This window comes from Salmo salar, chromosome ssa22 (genome assembly GCF_905237065.1).
Source record: "Salmo salar chromosome ssa22, Ssal_v3.1, whole genome shotgun sequence".
Lineage (NCBI taxonomy): Eukaryota > Metazoa > Chordata > Actinopteri > Salmoniformes > Salmonidae > Salmo > Salmo salar.
Window position 1 is genome coordinate 50,948,778 of NC_059463.1, and position 18,799 is coordinate 50,967,576.

Here is an 18,799-nt window from a genome sequence, read left to right on the forward strand (position 1 = left end):
CTGTAGTAAGGCTGATGGATGAGGGGTAATGCCTTGTCATGGATTGAAACCAATGATACGCTAAGAATACTGTATCTCAGTGCCCTCTAAACCACAGTTCCACGTGATGGAAAACATTCTGTACATGATGCAACATCCCCCTTGGCTGGGAAGCAAACTGCAGTACTATACCGTTATGACGATGCTGTTCCCTCACTGTGATAACGTGTCTCAGTACTATACCGTTATGATGATGCCGTTCCCTCACTGTGATAATGTGTCTCAGTACTATACCGTTATGATGATGTTGTTCCCTCACTGTGATAATGTGTCTCAGTACTATACCGTTATGAAGATGTTGTTCCCTCACTGTGATAATGTGTCTCAGTACTATACCGTTATGAAGATGTTGTTCCCTCACTGTGATAATGTGTCTCAGTACTATACCGTTATGATGATGTTGTTCCCTCACTGTGATAATGTGTCTCAGTACTATACCGTTATGAAGATGTTGTTCCCTCACTGTGATAATGTGTCTCAGTACTATACCGTTATGATGATGCTGTTCCCTCACTGTGATAATGTGTCTCAGTACTATACCGTTATGACGATGCTGTTCCCTCACTGTGATAATGTCTCAGTACTATACCGTTATGACGATGCTGTTCCCTCACTGTGATAATGTGTCTCAGTACTATACCGTTATGATGATTTTGTTCCCTCACTGTGATAATGTGTCTCAGTACTATACCGTTATGAAGATGTTGTTCCCTCACTGTGATAATGTGTCTCAGTACTATACCGTTATGATGATGCTGTTCCCTCACTGTGATAATGTGTCTCAGTACTATACCGTTACGATGATGCCGTTCCCTCACTGTGATAATGTCTCAGTACTATACCGTTATGATGATGCTGTTCCCTCACTGTGATAATGTGTCTCAGTACTATACCGTTATGAAGATGTTGTTCCCTCACTGTGATAATGTGTCTCAGTACTATACCGTTATGATGATGCCGTTCCCTCACTGTGATAACGTGTCTCAGTACTATACCGTTATGATGATGCTGTTCCCTCACTGTGATAATGTGTCTCAGTACTATACCGTTATGATGATGTTGTTCCCTCACTGTGATAATGTGTCTCTGTACTATACCGTTATGATGATGTTGTTCCCTCACTGTGATAATGTCTCAGTACTATACCGTTATGAAGATGTTGTTCCCTCACTGTGATAATGTGTCTCAGTACTATACCGTTATGATGATGTTGTTCCCTCACTGTGATAATGTGTCTCAGTACTATACCGTTACGAAGATGTTGTTCCCTCACTGTGATAATGTGTCTCAGTACTATACCGTTACGATGATGCCGTTCCCTCACTGTGATAATGTGTCTCAGTACTATACCGTTATGATGATGTTGTTCCCTCACTGTGATAATGTCTCAGTACTATACCGTTATGATGATGCTGTTCCCTCACTGTGATAATGTCTCAGTACTATACCGTTATGATGATGTTGTTCCCTCACTGTGATAATGTGTCTCAGTACTATACCGTTATGATGATGTTGTTCCCTCACTGTGATAATGTGTCTCAGTACTATACCGTTATGATGATGTTGTTCCCTCACTGTGATAATGTGTCTCAGTACTATACCGTTATGAAGATGTTGTTCCCTCACTGTGATAATGTGTCTCAGTACTATACCGTTATGATGATGTTGTTCCCTCACTGTGATAATGTCTCAGTACTATACCGTTATGATGATGCTGTTCCCTCACTGTGATAATGTGTCTCAGTACTATACCGTTATGACGATGCTGTTCCCTCACTGTGATAATGTGCTCAGTACTATACCGTTATGATGATGCTGTTCCCTCACTGTGATAATGTGTCTCAGTACTATACCGTTATGACGATGCTGTTCCCTCACTGTGATAATGTGTCTCAGTACTATACCGTTATGATGATGTTGTTCCCTCACTGTGATAATGTCTCAGTACTATACCGTTATGATGATGCTGTTCCCTCACTGTGATAATGTGTCTCAGTACTATACCGTTATGACGATGCTGTTCCCTCACTGTGATAATGTGTCTCAGTACTATACCGTTATGATGATGTTGTTCCCTCACTGTGATAATGTGCTCAGTACTATACCGTTATGATGATGCCGTTCCCTCACTGTGATAATGTGTCTCAGTACTATACCGTTATGAAGATGTTGTTCCCTCACTGTGATAATGTGTCTCAGTACTATACCGTTATGATGATGCTGTTCCCTCACTGTGATAATGTGTCTCAGTACTATACCGTTATGATGATTTTGTTCCCTCACTGTGATAATGTCTCAGTACTATACCGTTATGACGATGCTGTTCCCTCACTGTGATAATGTGTCTCAGTACTATACCGTTATGATGATGCTGTTCCCTCACTGTGATAATATGTCTCAGTACTATACCGTTATGATGATGCTGTTCCCTCACTGTGATAATGTGTCTCAGTACTATACCGTTATGATGATGCTGTTCCCTCACTGTGATAATATGTCTCAGTACTATACCGTTATGACGATGCTGTTCCCTCACTGTGATAATATGTCTCAGTGACAGCACAGGACAACAATAAGACAAAATGCACTGTAAAATATGCTCTCTTGGTAGAAAGCCTTACACTAGATATGAAGACAAAATCCAGTAGTTGTCATGAAAATCGTATTACTGGGGCAGTAAAGGAAAGAAACACAGGAGAGAATAAAACGTAGGGCTTATGTTAAGTCCTGACATGTCAATGTGGAAGGGATATATCTGGTAAAAGCCTGTAGTGCTATGGACTTAAATGTACTATATTATAGCCCTTAAATTAGCATTCACCAGAAACAACTGAGCGGTGTTAAAAGGGATTTGGGTATTACTTGAACAAGTAACAGAGACGAGAGTGAAAGCCATACACATTACATCCACTGTTGTGTCAACACAAACGCATGAAGACGATAAACACATAGCGAGATCTAGTTCGTACACCGTACCCTGTCTGGAAGACATTTTGGGGTCGAGAAGCCCTTGCGACACACAACAGCCACGTCGCCCGGATCCATCTGATTATGGTATACATTACTGAAAAGGCAGATGCTGTAAACAAATTCACACACTGTAATCTGGAGAGATTGGGTTCTTTATCTGGGCGTTACCTCTTATATCAAAGACACTGACACAGACATATTAAATTGGGGAGGTCCATAAGGTCTATAATCATGTGTCAGCAGATTTTGGTTGCATGTTAATCCAGAGCATTGGGGACACACGAGGACAGAATTGGGAGAACTGCTTTAGCGACAAGAGGAGGATTTTCTCTTCATCTATTCCCGGTTTATTATGATAATCAGGATGTGATTACTGTGCGTGCAGCCGTTTCCTTTCGTATGTAAATATGGTGAATTATAATACATTATTAATCAATCACATAATAATCATTTAATTTGTAGAGCGCATTTTCCACGCTCAATGCGCATGTCTAAATGTATTTATTTATCCCAAACATACTGGTTTAACGTTCCAATCTCTCAAAGAATGTGCTTATGATAAAGACCCTGTTGGGGAAATTGAAATAATATTTAGCATTTCTATGTACACTGATTGCATACTTATATAGTAGTTAATTGGTCTGTTGATGAAAATGTATAATAAACATTTGTATTCCAGCACACAGTTGGTTGAGAAGGTTTGAATCTTAACGCCTGAGGATTCTTTTTCTCCGACGGGGGTGGGGGGGTTGCAGCAACCTCAGCAACCCTACTTCCTGCGGCTATGGCCAGTGGTTTCCTTTAAGCAAAGTAAACCAACAAAACTAAGGCTGAATGTGCTGGAAAACCTTGCAACTAGGTAAAGTTGTTGGTTGTGGTACTCATTTGAATCTCCTGATTATTATATTGTCAACCCCAAATTTGACTTAAAACACGTTTTTTGGGAATGTAATATGTACATGTATGTTAAGGTATACAGGAACATTTATAAACACTTTGCTAATGGTTAATAAAGCAATAAGGCCCGAGGAGGTGTGATATATGGCCAATATACCACGGCTAATGGCTGTTCTACTGCACAACGCAATGCAGAGTGCCTGGATACAGCCCTTAGCTGTGGTATATTGGCCATATATCACAAACCCCCGAGGTGCCTTATTGGTATTATAAACTGGTTACCAACGTAATTAGAGCAGTAAAAATAAATGTTTTGTCATACCCGTGGTATACGCTCTGATATACCACGGCTGTCAGCCAATCAGCATTCAGGGCTCGAACCACCCAGTTTATAATAAAGTATTTGATAATGGTTTATAAGCAGGTTATAAGTATAAATCCAAATGAAACATTAGCTACTTAAATGGTGTGCTCATACCATAGTCACCTGACCTTGTTGGTTTCTTTAGAATGATATACTCTTCAGGTATTCTGGTCCTTCTCAATATTCCACCCCTTCTTCCACTCTTTCCATCTGCCCCACAGACCTGCAACAAAGGAGGAACAGGAGTCTACTTAATTGTTTTCCAAGTTAAGATGAATTAATTTCGAAGACGTACATCTAACGGCAGTGAGGGGAGGTAATTTGCTAATGGAATGGAGAAAAATGGTGGGACCATTTCCCTCGCGGATGAAAAGTGAGGCTACCCTCACACTGTCTGGAAGTGAAGGCAAGAGCTAAAGTGGTTTTATAAAACTGAGTCATTAACTGTCATCCTCTACTCTCAGGTCGGGGGGTAAGAAGGCACCACTTTGTTCGGGGCGAGAACACATTCAATAACCCACAGACATTTATTTAATTACCTCCCCCCCAAAGGTAGGGTACAGGATCCCCCGAGACGGTGCCATGTCTATTTAAACTCTTTTAATTACATTTTAACTCCCGTCTAATCACACAAACTTTGTTCCTGACAACGTACTTACGAAGAGATACATCCTGCATCTACCCCACAGCAGTCAGCCAGCGGACCGAGACATGCGTTATTAACTCTGTCATTACGGGTTGGGTGTGAAGTTGGCCCCTTGCTAATAGCCTGTCTGTTGTGCTGCTTGGTGAGCTTCAGCAAGTAGATAGGTGGCTTGGTCAAAGAAGATTGACCATTGATTACAATGAGGGTGATTTTCTCTGTTTACCTGGCAACCCACATTTGATCCAGAATTGATACGTGAATAAAAGTGAATGTGATGATATAACAAAAAAAATCGATCATTTCAAAAGGCAATTTTATTTTATTACAAAGGAACAATTTTGGCTCTCGTACTAGTACCTTTCGTTTGGCACCAGAAAGCGATATGCAGTGGGGTACAGCTATGGTAAATCAATGCTTGAGGCTCACACAAAAACAAATACTACTCGCACGGCATATACTGTACGTAGGATCTTAAATTTGATCACTCTTTTGTTGCTGAGAGTTTTGCAGATGAGCTTCATGATTTATAGAAATTCACTAACACACGGTTAACAGTATTGCACTTATTAACAGTATTGCACTTTTCATTAAGCTTAATTTTGGCCAGCTAATAGCCTAACCACTGATCTAGCAACATGATGGACTAAACGTAAAAATTTAGCTGCGACAATACTGGTCAAATTAAGATCCTACACTTGTAAAGCACAGTGTTTGTATAGATTGCATCAAATAACAAAGCAACACTACAGAAATGGTGACTCTGACTTGGACATAATGCACAGTCAAACAGTGAGACCTTGTGTACTTTGATGAAAACAAACCTACAAGATAACTGTCGTTGAGCACTAACATAAGCCCTTGAGGAGACGCACAAGCACACAGCTCACCTGATCAAACACTTCAGTGTACGGAGAGATTGTTTCCTCAGGCCTCTGACAGTTTCCTGCGTCGCTCCAGTTGTGCTTAAACAGATCCACCACGTCACGGGGCGTCTAAAGACATCACCCTAAGGTGGAATGACATCCTCTTCACACAGTTAAAAAAATTTCAACTTTGATTTATCTCCGTCTCTTTGTTTGTGTAGGCATTGAAAGACTTCACACTGTAGCCTTGGAGGTGTGGTGCCAATACAGAGCGCAAACAAATAAACACGGAGCCTAAGACGTAGGATACTGATTTATTCTCTTAGAACAATAGTAGAACTAACACCAATCATGTTGTCTTTCACCTAGAGTTGACCTTACTGAACATACAGTAGGAAGAGAAATGGATAGGTTTTCTCAAGTTCATTGAGAAACAGTTGTACTGTAAACCCTTAATCGAGCACAGAGGTCAAAAACAATTCAACTTGTGCCGGAAAAGACAAATGAAAGCGCATGGTTTTATAAATCTTCTTTAAACTGCTACTCTGTCTGTGTCTCAGACGATCCTACTGAGGAGGAGTCTGTGCCGTTATAGTGTAGGAATTGGTGGCAGCTGTGGGATCCAGTGTAGGGTGAAGTCAACCCTAGACGCTGATCTTGGGTCAGTTTTGCATTTCCCTCACTAATGGTTAAGGTTAGGATTGGGAGAAGACAACCTGATCCATGATCTATACCTACGGGAAACTTCACGCCAGAGTAGTGGAATCCAGGGTCATTGGGCAGCCCTGCAGTTATGTCATCACAAAGGAAGACTTGTTCATAGATTAATACCTGATATTGACAATAGACTAATGCAGGTAGGACACTCTGCCAGTTGGCAAACCAATGCATGCGTGAAAGACTTCTAGGGAAAAGGCTCCAGAACACATGGACACAATATTATTTTCTACCACTTTGACCTAAAAATACCCTTGATGCAAAATCAAAATAACATATTTTTCTACAAGTCAACAATAAAAGTAGAGGAAAGTTTAACTTTAGTGTGTCTTAGCATTGTTTGTCTCTACTTTAGGAAACAAGAATCAAATCTCGGATGCGCTGACCAGCTACTCAACTTCATGCTGAATGTTAAAATCAGCACTGATCACTCTCAAATCCAGGGTCCTGCCCCTTCGAAAAGTCCACCCGTATTTACAAGTTGGCTGCACAGGATGCACTGAATGACAACAGGTATTTGACAATGTTTTCAATTTTATATGTTATCAGTGTAACCCTTATCCATTTTTCCAGCAGACGTTTAACAATCTGTCACAAGTACTTGTGTTGCTCTCAATACTCTTACTTTGCATCATCCATATAATCATAAGTGTGTGACTTGGAGGCTCATTGATGGTTTAGTCCTACCACCAGACGTGTATTCCATATGACAGTTCAACATTAACAAACAGAAAGCCCACAATTTTTTTTTTTTTTTTTTACATTTTAGTCATTTAGCCGACACTCTTATCCAGAGTGACTTCAGGAGCAATTAGGGTTAGGTGCCTGGCTCAAAGGCACAGACAGATTTTCCACCTAGCCAGCTCAGGATTTGAACCAGCGACCTTTCGGTTACTGTCCCAACGCTTTTAACCGCTAGGCTACCTGCTGCTCTTCTCTATCAGTCAGTGGAGCCATTCCAAGCCAAACTCTAAAATCACAGTTGATAAGCACCCTACCACCAATCACCAACCATCCAGTTCAAGCGCTCAACTATACCTAAACATGGAAGCCTTTTCCAGGTCTACCCAAGTGCCAGCTTTAGGTGACATCAGACACAGGCACATGAGGCCCATCTAATCTGTTAATCACAGAAGTAACTACATGGCTGCTGGCTAGGATTGTCTGCACTGAAACGATATGATCCTGGCCCCCACCCCTCCTGAGTCCCTAGCAAAGCCCTGTGTATCTGGGGGTATTAGACAGATCAGGGTGGAACAGCAGCCACCCGCTTTAATGTGTCTTCCTGAGGTGCTGTTTCAGAAGCCTGCTGCAGAGCTGGATAAACGCACACAGCCTAACCACAATCCCACAGCCTAGGGCTTCCTCAGCCACACTCAGTCTGTACCCCTCCCCTCTCCACCTTCCCTTTCTTCTCTTCTTCACTCTATCCATATTTTCCTCTCTCCAGACTCCTCACTGCCTTGACAAAGGCTTTTGGCCATCCTCCCCTAGCTGGCACGGAGGAGACGGAAGGGGCTATAGAGTATAGCTGATGCAGATTCGTTGCATCACACAAACCCCACCACTCTGTACAGTCTACTCACCATATAACACAGTCAAGATGGTCATTCATATTTTGCAAGAGTTTATTAGTTTCCTGAAATGTATTTGCTAGCTAAAGTGCAAACACAAGGTCCATCTTGTGCAGGAGTGAGTGAGTGAGTGAGTGAGTGAGTATTTATGTGGATTGAACCTGACTAGAACCAAAAAATTTGATCATATTACTCCAGTGCTAGCCTCCCTACACTGGCTTCCTGTTAAGGCAAGGGCTGATTTCAAGGTTTTACTGCTAACCTACAAAGCATTACATGGGCTTGCTCCTACCTATCTTTCCGATTTGGTCCTGCCGTACATACCTACACGTACGCTACGGTCACAAGACGCAGGCCTCCTAATTGTCCCTAGAATTTCTAAGCAAACGGCTGGAGGTAGGGCTTTCTCCTATAGAGCTCCATTCTTATGGAATGGTCTGCCTACCAATGTGAGAGACGCAGACTCAGTCTCAACCTTTAAGTCTTTACTGAAGACTTATCTCTTCAGTAGGTCCTATGATTAAGTATAGTCTGGCCCAGGAGTGTGAAGGTGAACGGAAAGGCTGGAGCAACGAACCGCCCTTGCTGTCTCTGCCTTGCCGGTTCCCCTCTTTCCACTGGGATTCTCTGCCTCTAACCCTTTTACAGGGGCTGAGTCACTGGCCTACTGGTGTTCTTCCATGCCGTCCATGGGAGGGGTGCGTCACTTGAGTGGGTTGAGTCACTGACGTGGTCTTCCTGTCTGGGTTGGCGCCCCCCTTGGGTTGTGCCATGGTGGAGATCGTTGTGGGCTATACTCGGCCTTGTCTTAGGACGGTAAGTTGGTGGTTGGAGACATCCCTCTAGTGGTGTGGGGGCTGTGCTTTGGCAAAGTGGGTGGGGTTATATCCTGCCTGTTTGGCCCTGTCTGGGGGTATCATCGGATGGGGCCACAGTGTCTTCTGATCCCTCCCGTCTCAGCCTCCAGTATTTATGCTGCAGTAGTTTATGTGTCGGGGGGCTAGGGTCAGTCTGTTACATCTGGAGTATTTCTCTTGTCTTATCCGGTGTCCTGTGTGTATTTAAATATGCTCTCTCTAATTCTCTCTTTCTGTCTTTCTCTCGGAGGACCTGAGCCCTAGGACCATGCCTCAGGACTACCTGGTATGAGGACTCCTTGCTGTCCCCAGTCCACCTGGCCGTGCTGCTGCTCCAGTTTCAACTGTTCTGCCTGCGGCTATGGAACCCTGACCTGTTCACCGGACGTGCTTGTTGCACCCTCGACAACTACTATGATTATTATTATTTGACCATGCTGGTCATTTATGAACATTTTAACATTTTAACATTTTGACCATGTTCTGTTATAATATCCACCCTGCACAGCCAGAAGAGGACTGGCCACCCCTCATAGCCTGGTTCCTCTCTAGGTTTCTTCCTAGGTTTTTGGCCTTTCTAGGGAGTTTTTCCTAGGGAGTTTTTCCTAGCCACCGTGCTTCTTTCACATGCTTTGCTTGCTGTTTGGGGTTTTAGGCTGGGTTTCTGTACAGCACTTTGAGAATATCAGCTGATGTACAAAGGGCTATATAAAAATAAATTTGATTTGATTTGATTTGAACCTCCCCCTTATCAAAAGAAGTCTGGGACTTTAAGAACTTTTTCTCAACAATGAACCTTCTTCAGCACAACTTTATGCTTTGTTCCCACATTGAAATAGGTTAGATATTGATGGGTATGCATCCTCAAAATGTTCTAATGAAAGACAGACATGACAGTTCCGACAGCGCATTTCTGTGATGTATTGGCGGTTTGAGATTTGGAGAGCTATTAAAAAAAACTTTTTGAAAACGGGTCTACAGCAGACGCTTTAAGTGAGACTAGCAGGGAAGCCAAGTGTCTGAGCAAAGCTTTCAGACCAAACGCATCCCTATCTCCAGTAAATACCGCTTCAAAAGCCAGTTTAGAAAAAAAAACATCTCACTCAATCAAGCTTTTCATTCAACATTCTTGCATGTAAAGTATAACACTGTGTGAGAACACTTTACGAGGCCACCCAAGGCATTGTCAGATAGGAGTAGGCACCAACCAAAGATAAAACGGATTCAGTGATATCAATATTATTTTATGAACTGAAGGTCCAAAAAGCTCCTGCAAATTCAATCAGCAGTGTACAGATGTAGGATCTTAATTTGAACACCCTGTGCAGGAGATCTTTCCTACAATGCAGGAAATGTAAAACTTGAAGTATATTTGAGGTTTAAAAAGACTTCTGAAGTTTGTCACCTACAAAAATGTCTATTCATTATAATCCACAAAATAATTCACATTTCCTGTTGCTGCATGATTATTTTCCAGCTGTACACTCTTAGAGAAAAAACATTATTCAGCTGTCCCCATAGGAGATCCCTTTTTGGTTCGAGGTAAAACCCTTTTTTTCTAAGACTGTAGCAAACTGGCTCAAATTAAGATCCTACATCTGTAGGTACTGTGCACATCAAAGAGACCGGCAAACTGAAGTAAAAGGCCAAGAGATTTAAATCTTCCCAACTTCAAACATCTCCTTATTTTCATAAAATTCTTCCAACACACAGACGAATGGAAAAATGTGATGAAAAAACACATTATTTACCACAGAGCTGGGAAGAGAAAGAAAATAAATTCCCTTGTCCTTTCAAATAGCACGCCGAGATCTCATCAGCAGAAGGACACAGAAATAAAACATGGGTAGTACAACATGACAGTATCTCATACAGAGAGGATAATGCTTCACATTAGCGTGCTAAGGGATGAAGGGAAGGACAGACAATTCTAATACAAGAGTAAGACGGAGCATCTCAAAAAAAAAAAAAAACTATCTGATTCAGGAGTTATGTTTGTGGGTCTGTGTCTGTCTGCACATTTCTATTTATTTAATTAGGCAAGTCAGTTAAGAACAAATTATTATTGACAATGACAGCCTAGGAACAGTGGGTTAACTACCTTGTTCAGGGGCAGAATTACATTTTTTTTACCTTGTCAGCTCAGGGATTCGATCTAGCAACCTTTCGGTTACTGGCCCAATGCTCTAACCACTCAGCTACCTTCCACACCACATATGCAACACATATTCTAAAAAAAAGTTGCTAATACTGCCTGTTCTAATGTCTGTTCTACAATATAATCTACAGCCATAATTTCCTCCAGTCAGTGATGTAGCTATTGTGCCTATAGCAGAGAGCAGTAGGCTAAGCTATTGTGCTTATAGCAGAGAGCAGTAGGCTAAGCTATTGTGCCTATAGTAGAGAGCAGTAGGCTAAGCTATTGTGCCTATAGCAGAGAGCAGTAGGCTAAGCTATTGTGCTTATGGCAGAGGAGTAGGCTAAGCTATCGTGCCTATAGCAGAGCAGTAGGCTAAGCTATTGTGCTTATAGCAGAGAGCAGTAGGCTAAGCTATTGTGCCTATAGCAGAGAGCAGTAGGCTAAGCTATTGTGCCTATAGCAGAGAGCAGTAGGCTAAGCTATTGTGCCTATAGCAGAGAGCAGTAAGCTAGGCTATCGTGCCTATAGCAGAAAGCAGTAGGCTAAGCTATCGTGCCTATAGCAGAGAGCAGTAGACTAAGCTATCGTGCCTATAGCAGAGAGCAGTAGGCTAAGCTATTGTGCTTATAGCAGAGAGCAGAAGGCTAAGCTATTGTGCTTATAGCAGAGAGCAGTAGGCTAAGCTATTGTGCTTATAGCAGAGAGCAGTAGGCTAAGCTATTGTGCTTATAGCAGAGAGCAGTAGGCTAAGCTATTGTGCCTATAGCAGAGAGCAGTAAGCTAGGCTATCGTGCCTATAGCAGAAAGCAGTAGGCTAAGCTATCGTGCCTATAGCAGAGAGCAGTAGACTAAGCTATCGTGCCTATAGCAGAGAGCAGTAGGCTAAGCTATTGTGCTTATAGCAGAGAGCAGAAGGCTAAGCTATTGTGCTTATAGCAGAGGAGTAGGCTAAGCTATTGTGCTTATAGCAGAGGAGTAGGCTAAGCTATTGTGCTTATAGCAGAGCAGTAGGCTAAGCTATTGTGCCTATAGCAGAGAGCAGTAGGCTAAGCTATTGTGCTTATAGCAGAGGAGTAGGCTAAGCTATTGTGCTTATAGCAGAGGAGTAGGCTAAGCTATTGTGCTTATAGCAGAGAGCAGTAGGCTAAGCTACTGTGCTTATAGCAGAGCAGTAGGCTAAGCTATTGTGCTTATAGCAGAGGAGTAGGCTAAGCTATTGTGCTTATAGCAGAGCAGTAGGCTAAGCTATTGTGCTTATAGCAGAGGAGTAGACTAAGCTATTGTGCTTATAGCAGAGGAGTAGGCTAAGTACAATAGGATCTACAGTGTTACAGACACTTGAAAAATAATGAACACCACTTCTTTTGAAAAAGGAGAGCTCTACAATTGTATGTCCTTTCCTCAGTCTGCTTTTTACTCAACAATGAATGACAGAGGCACAAACATAAATCTCAGCATAAACCTCAATTCCAACAATGTTGAGCAATCGTCTCATGCCCCCACTGATTTAGCTTTTTTAACTGACAGCACATTATGCTGACATGCTACGTCAGAACAATTAGAATTAAAGATTTGAAAAGATAAAACACAATTCGGCCTAATTTCAGTGAACTTATCTCCATTATGTTGACATGTACTTCGGTCCAATTATGCGTCAAAATGGCCAAAAGAGAGGAGACGGGGGTGGAACGTGACGGCCGTACATTTATCTAACCCCCATTTTTCTCAGAAATGGCGATGAAGTTGTGAAACGACAAAGAGGCAAAGGTTGTGTGAAGGTTAGAGGTCAACCACGTCGCCCAGATTATCAACATTTTTAAAGAGCTACATTCATTGACCGTCTATCAAATGTGATCATGGAAATATTTAACTAGATTGGTTTCGATAACTGAAAGGGGTCGGGAGGTAGACCTGTGTAGAACTGTACTTTTTGATGACCACTTTTCAGCTTAAAATACTGTATGGTACAAGTTCATTGAAAATGATATTTTTTAATCGAAGAGACAATTAGTATTCAACTGGTAAAACTGACATGCTGTCTTTTTTGTTGTGTTTACCGTCCTGAATCCCTTGGCCAAGCAGAATATGAAAGGGTTGGACAAATCAATACCAGGAAATGGCAATGTGATGATGGTGTAGAGGTTCTGTGTATGCAAGTCCCAGAGTATGGTCTGTACTGAGTTCTCTGATTTGGCTGCCCACGACTTCCCAAACTATGGCCAAAAAAGAAAAGGTCAGGACCTTGGATGGTGAAGAGAGTGCAGCATACATCTCCTGCAGCATACATCTCCTCCTGTAATTTCAAATGTGAACAATCAAATGTAGGCTAAGTCTTTGTGAGCTCTTCTTTGGTAATAGCAGTTTGTACTGCACGATCACAAAAGGTGCTCAACAATAAATACATCAATAAGGCCACATGATTTTGCAACTGAAACCTAATCCCTGTAAATACCATTGAAACCACAAACCAACCAAGCACTCATTTCTTTCATGCTTTTGTGACAAATTGAGAATGCCGAATTTGATCACAAAAGTTAAACAGCTGTGCAAATCGGATATGGACATGGTGGCATACAGAGCTAAATCGCTGTGTGGAATTGGGTGCCACATTCATTTATATCCACCTGATTAACCTTGCATCAAGAGGGGAAATTTGCCTTACTGTGTACTGTTTGGCTGCTGTCACGATAAGACGAGATGGCTTCTGGAGAGGCGGCATGCCTTTACAAACCTATTCATGTCAGAACAGTTAAAATGTTGGTTTAGGCTGCCTTATGGTTGTAGTAATGCAGCAAAGAAAATCCTTCAGAAATCACATACGCATAATTGCACTATTTATTTCACCAGATCTCAGCGTTTAAGAATCTTCCTAATTTCAATGTGCATTTAGATGAATTTGAGAGGACAAGAGCCTTTTAACAGAGAGGCCTTTTGACAGAGAGGCCTTTTGACAGAGAGGCCTTTTGACAGAGAGGCCTTTTACAAGTCAATTTCATGCTTATTTCTCTCTGTCCCTGGTGATTCAGTTGATGTCGCCTAAAAACTTAATCCTGTCCAGATTGTCATCTCACTCTGGAAAGGAACAAAAAGCCATTTTTATGAAATATCAAGTTCAGAAATCAACTTGTTAATGAAGTGCGTTAAAATGTGTAAACTATTGTATTACAATTTTTTTTATTAAGATCACAAAAGTTCTGGCTTTTGGTTTGACTGTTGTCCAAGATAAAACAACTTCTATTGTTCTTACTCTGGACATCTACTTCTCTTCCCATCGGTCATCGTCGGTGAGGCATCAGCTCAGTAGAATGCAAAGAAATCATTTTGCAGTAATTGGCAATACACCATTCTAACAAGGCCAACAGTCTCTTTGAGTTTACCCAGGATCCCCATCTCCTGCCTCTAATGCCAAACTGGGTTGGAATTACAGAAAAATCCCAGGGCAGATGAGTCGAAGTTGAAGCCGGAATTTAGGTAAGTAACTTCCGTTCTGATGTTCAAAAGATATTGGTCGGTTAAAATAAATGATAGTGGATAGATTTTGTGAAAATAAAAGTAAAAATAAACACCAAAATATTCACAAAATAGCAAAGTTGGTTCGGAGCTCGCAGAACCACGGCCATACAGTACAGCACCATCTTTGATTCAGGCGGTGTGAAAGGAAGGACCGGAAAAACGTTAAAGACCCCAGCCATCCAAGCCATAGACTTATCTCTGCTTCCGCACAGCAAGCGTTACCGGAGCAACAAGTCTGACACCAACAGGCTCCTGAACAGCTTCTATCACCATTCAATAAGGCTGCTGAATAGCCTTCCCTGTAGCTCAGTTGGTAGAGCATGGTGTTTGCAACGCCAGGGTTGTGGGTTCGATTCCCACGGGGGGCCAGCACAGAAAAAAAAAAAAATGTATGAAATTGTATGAAATCTATGCATTCACTACTGTAAGTCGCTCTGGATAAGAGCGTCTGCTATATGACTAAAATGTAGCTTACAAAATGACTATCTGAGTTTATTTTTGCACTCACAGGACTCTACACACTGACACTCCAACACACACACACACACACACTTCATTTGCTCACACACACATGCACACAAGTGGAGGCTGCCGAAGAGCAAACGGCTCACCATAAATGGTTGGAACGGAGCAAATGGAATGGCATAAAACACATGGAAACCTTGTGTTTGATACCATTTCACTTATTGTGCTCCAGCCATTACAACGAGCCCATCCTCCCCAATTAAGGTGCCACCAACCTCCTATGATGCACACACATTTATACTGACTCTGCACACACACACAATTATCATACAGTATATGGTGCTGCTACTCTGTTTACCATATATCCTGATGCCTAGTCACCTTACCCCTGTACATATCTACCTCTATCACTCCAGTATCCCTGCACATTGTAAATATGGTATTGCCACTGACACTGGAACTTACCCCGTATATAGCTTATTTTCTCGTGTTCTTCATATTTTAATTTTTTTTTTAATATATTGTATGTTTTTGTTCTACCTTGTGTTATTTTTGGTACTACATTGATTACTGCGTTGTTGGTTTTAGAGCCCCGAAAAGAAAAAAGAAAGGCATTTCCCTGTACTTGTGCACGTGACATTTAAACTTGAACCACTTCCCTGATAATCCCCCCCTACTTTACAATACAGTTGCTGTGCACACTGTGTCTGACACAGGAGTGACTGACCAATACGCTTTTATAGAATATAAAATCCAAAGAAAATGAGCACAGTTAATTGCATTGGTAAGTATTGGAGTCTCACACATTTCACAGTTCTAAATAACAACACTGAAGCCAAATATTGTGCTACAGGTTTTGAGTAAGACACACCTGTATGTGTCTAAAAGCAAAAGATACTCAAAGATCCAGTTGTTTTGGGACAATGTTCCGGTCATTTTTGGGAAACTAGTCCAAAAATGAATATTACATACAGTCAGAAAGTGATTGAACATCTATCATTAGATAATCAATATTCCCCTCCTCAGTGAAGCTAGGAAACTCTGAACTATTTCAGAAAATAGAATATGACTATAATTATGATTCAAGTTCTCAAAGACGGCCAGGATGAACGTCATTTGAGAATCCACTATTGTGTGTTATTGATAGCAAGGCTCATGTCTGAGATGTGCTTCCAGAATAATTGTCCCAGGGAACTTTAGAAATAGAAAATGCCTCAACAAAACAGCTTCAGAGAAATGGAAGAATGACAATGGCAAAGATGTCAGTCTTAATACTCCTCTTATCAACGTTATTGATTTGTCATTCGACCAGCGATCTCGCGTCATTGAGGAGAAAAGAAAGGTTCAGCTGTACTTTTGGAGAAGGTCCAGTGGTCAATCTGAATAAATCCCTCTCCAACACACACGGCCAGTGGTCAGTCTGAATAAATCCCTCTCCAACACACACAGCCAACACATCCAAAAGATAAGGCCTACAGCCTCTAACACTCAAATTTAAACTTTCTCTCAAATGCTTTTTTTGCGGTATCCTGAGAGAAATGCTGGTCCGGTTGCCCTTAAGAGTTCCAATGAAGTTTCACTTACTTTTCAATCACTGTCACAGGGTCTGACCTTAAGTTAATGTTCTCGAGATACCTGGGCACTCGGGAGTAACCTTTCCCCTCAATGAAAGACTGGCACTTGTTCGTCGACATCATTACCCTTGTTCACTACCTCTAAATGTATCTCAGAAAACCCAGTGGCACCCAATATGGGCTGACTCTCTTTAGTTCCTGTTTCTACTTCTCTCCATTATGTGGCACTCATTGACCTGATAAGCACAAGCTCTCAAGCAGCTCTCTGTTTTGCCTTGTAAAGGGGCGAGTGAGTGACAAAGAGAGGCTAGATCATAGCAGCAAAAGGAAGGAGGGAACTGAGACAGGGGTGCAGATCAGACAGAGGGAATTAGGAAAGGAAAATGGTGTTTATAAGTCATGTCACAAGAGAATTCGCAAAGAGGGACAGTAACAGATAAGCCACAACAAGCACTGTGAAAATGTTTTGGTTTTGTTACATTAAATGCACAAAGACCAAATAGGTATATTTTTTGCTGAAGAGCTACATGTGGCATATTATCACATAAAGAAATAAGATGAGATCACAGAAGATAATTATTAGATAGTAGTACTGAAGAAATTATGGACACATTTTGGCATAACAAGTGTCATGGACACATCAATTGATATTGGGCCACTATATTTCTACATTCCCATAACCGACTGGGTAGCTTTCACTTTTTGCTCCATTTTCACATTAGTTTCAACTGAAAACAGAAGCTAAATTAATATTAAAATTAGCTGCCTGCTGCGCATAGAACTTGCTAATCATACCCTGCCAGAAAGAATTCCCTCCTGTTCTCTTAGCCATAACCAGAAAAAAAGATGTTCATTCTGTTTACGGGGCGAAAGCCACAAAGTAAGAGCCAAAGAGTGTCTGTCATCAATAAACTGTATGTTCCAATCGCATCCGACAAGCCTTTATGGTCGGTCTTATGATCTCAGTGACATTAAAAGGTAACCGTTTTTCTTGCTTGGGGAGAACAGGCAAACAGGCCCATTGCTGTGGGAAATCCCGAGGGATGACATACATTAGTCTTTAGAGTTCCCTTCCCTGTTCGATCGTGTTCAACAAAGCAGCATGTTCTACCAAGCCTCAGCCATTAGAGGAGACGGACTTGACTGCAGAATCTATAAAACAAGGGACCAAAGATGTTGACTGGACAAGGCCCATTTAGCCGGGCCACATTGTTAGTTAAATGGTGAATCTAGCTGCCACGGAGAGGAGATTGCACACCACCTGATTTACAAGGTCTCTTGTTCCAAGGTGCACCTTCCACAGGAAAGGCAAGAGAGCGGCCATGGCCAAGGCCAAAATTGAAGTCTTTTAGATTAACCAGGTTCAAGATTAAATGCTAACTCTCAACCTTTGCCCAACCCCTTCAAATAATAAAAAAAAATGAGAAGTTGTGGGTGGGGGGGATTGTTCAACTATATTTATTTTGAGGGTGGGTAAACATAGTTGTACCTGACCTAAACGCTTTCTCCCTAAAGCATACTTACCAGAAGTCCACTGGCATGCTCTGATAATAAAATTATGTGCTTTACAAGCCAACGCGGCTTTGGACAGTTAGCTCATAGTAAGTAGTAAGGAGCCGAGTTCTTACCATCTATTGCCACTTGCAAAGCGCAATCATCACCTAGAAAATGAAGATTATGGCCTCAACTCAATCCAACCCGCATTGCCATATTTACACAGTAGCTCTTTTTCAAATGGTCAAAACTTTTACGAATTAGAAGTGTGTGGGCACGGGATGAATATTCCAAAAGGATTTGGAAGAAAGAAAAACAAATTCTTCCCCATGTGGGATTAAAAGTCTTGAACTATGAGCCAACTGTTTTAACAGGACTGCGCCACCAATCAGTCGTAGCAGTTGGGGGAAAAATGCAACGAGTTGACATGACCACCATGCTCATCTATTTCTTGTTACGATGGATGTAACCACGAATATAAGCGTATAATCCTCATAGCCTCCTTTTTTTTTCTTCGTAAAAGCACATCGATGTGTATGAAACGGTACGCAAAAACGTTGAATTTGGTCATATATAGAAATGTGCTTTACTGCATTTTTAATTTTGTGTAACGTCAGTAGTCTAGGCAAGGAAGCATCATGCAAAATATATTGGCACACTCCACTTACCAAGACCATTACCAAATA

The 18,799-nt window shown here is 41.6% G+C and overlaps 1 protein-coding gene across 2 annotated transcripts in view; it reads right to left on the minus strand.

Moving 5' to 3' along the window:
- LOC106583668 (cadherin-22) overlaps positions 1–18,799 on the minus strand; it is a 260,846-nt gene that overhangs the window by 194,474 nt on the left and 47,573 nt on the right. The window contains exon 2 of one of the 2 annotated variants that reach the window (XM_045705651.1): positions 4,399–4,493. The gene's annotated coding sequence lies outside the window, so the exon portion shown is untranslated. Of the gene's footprint in view, positions 1–4,384; positions 4,494–18,799 lie in introns of both variants that reach the window. The other variant, XM_014168135.2, reaches the window with a different exon arrangement.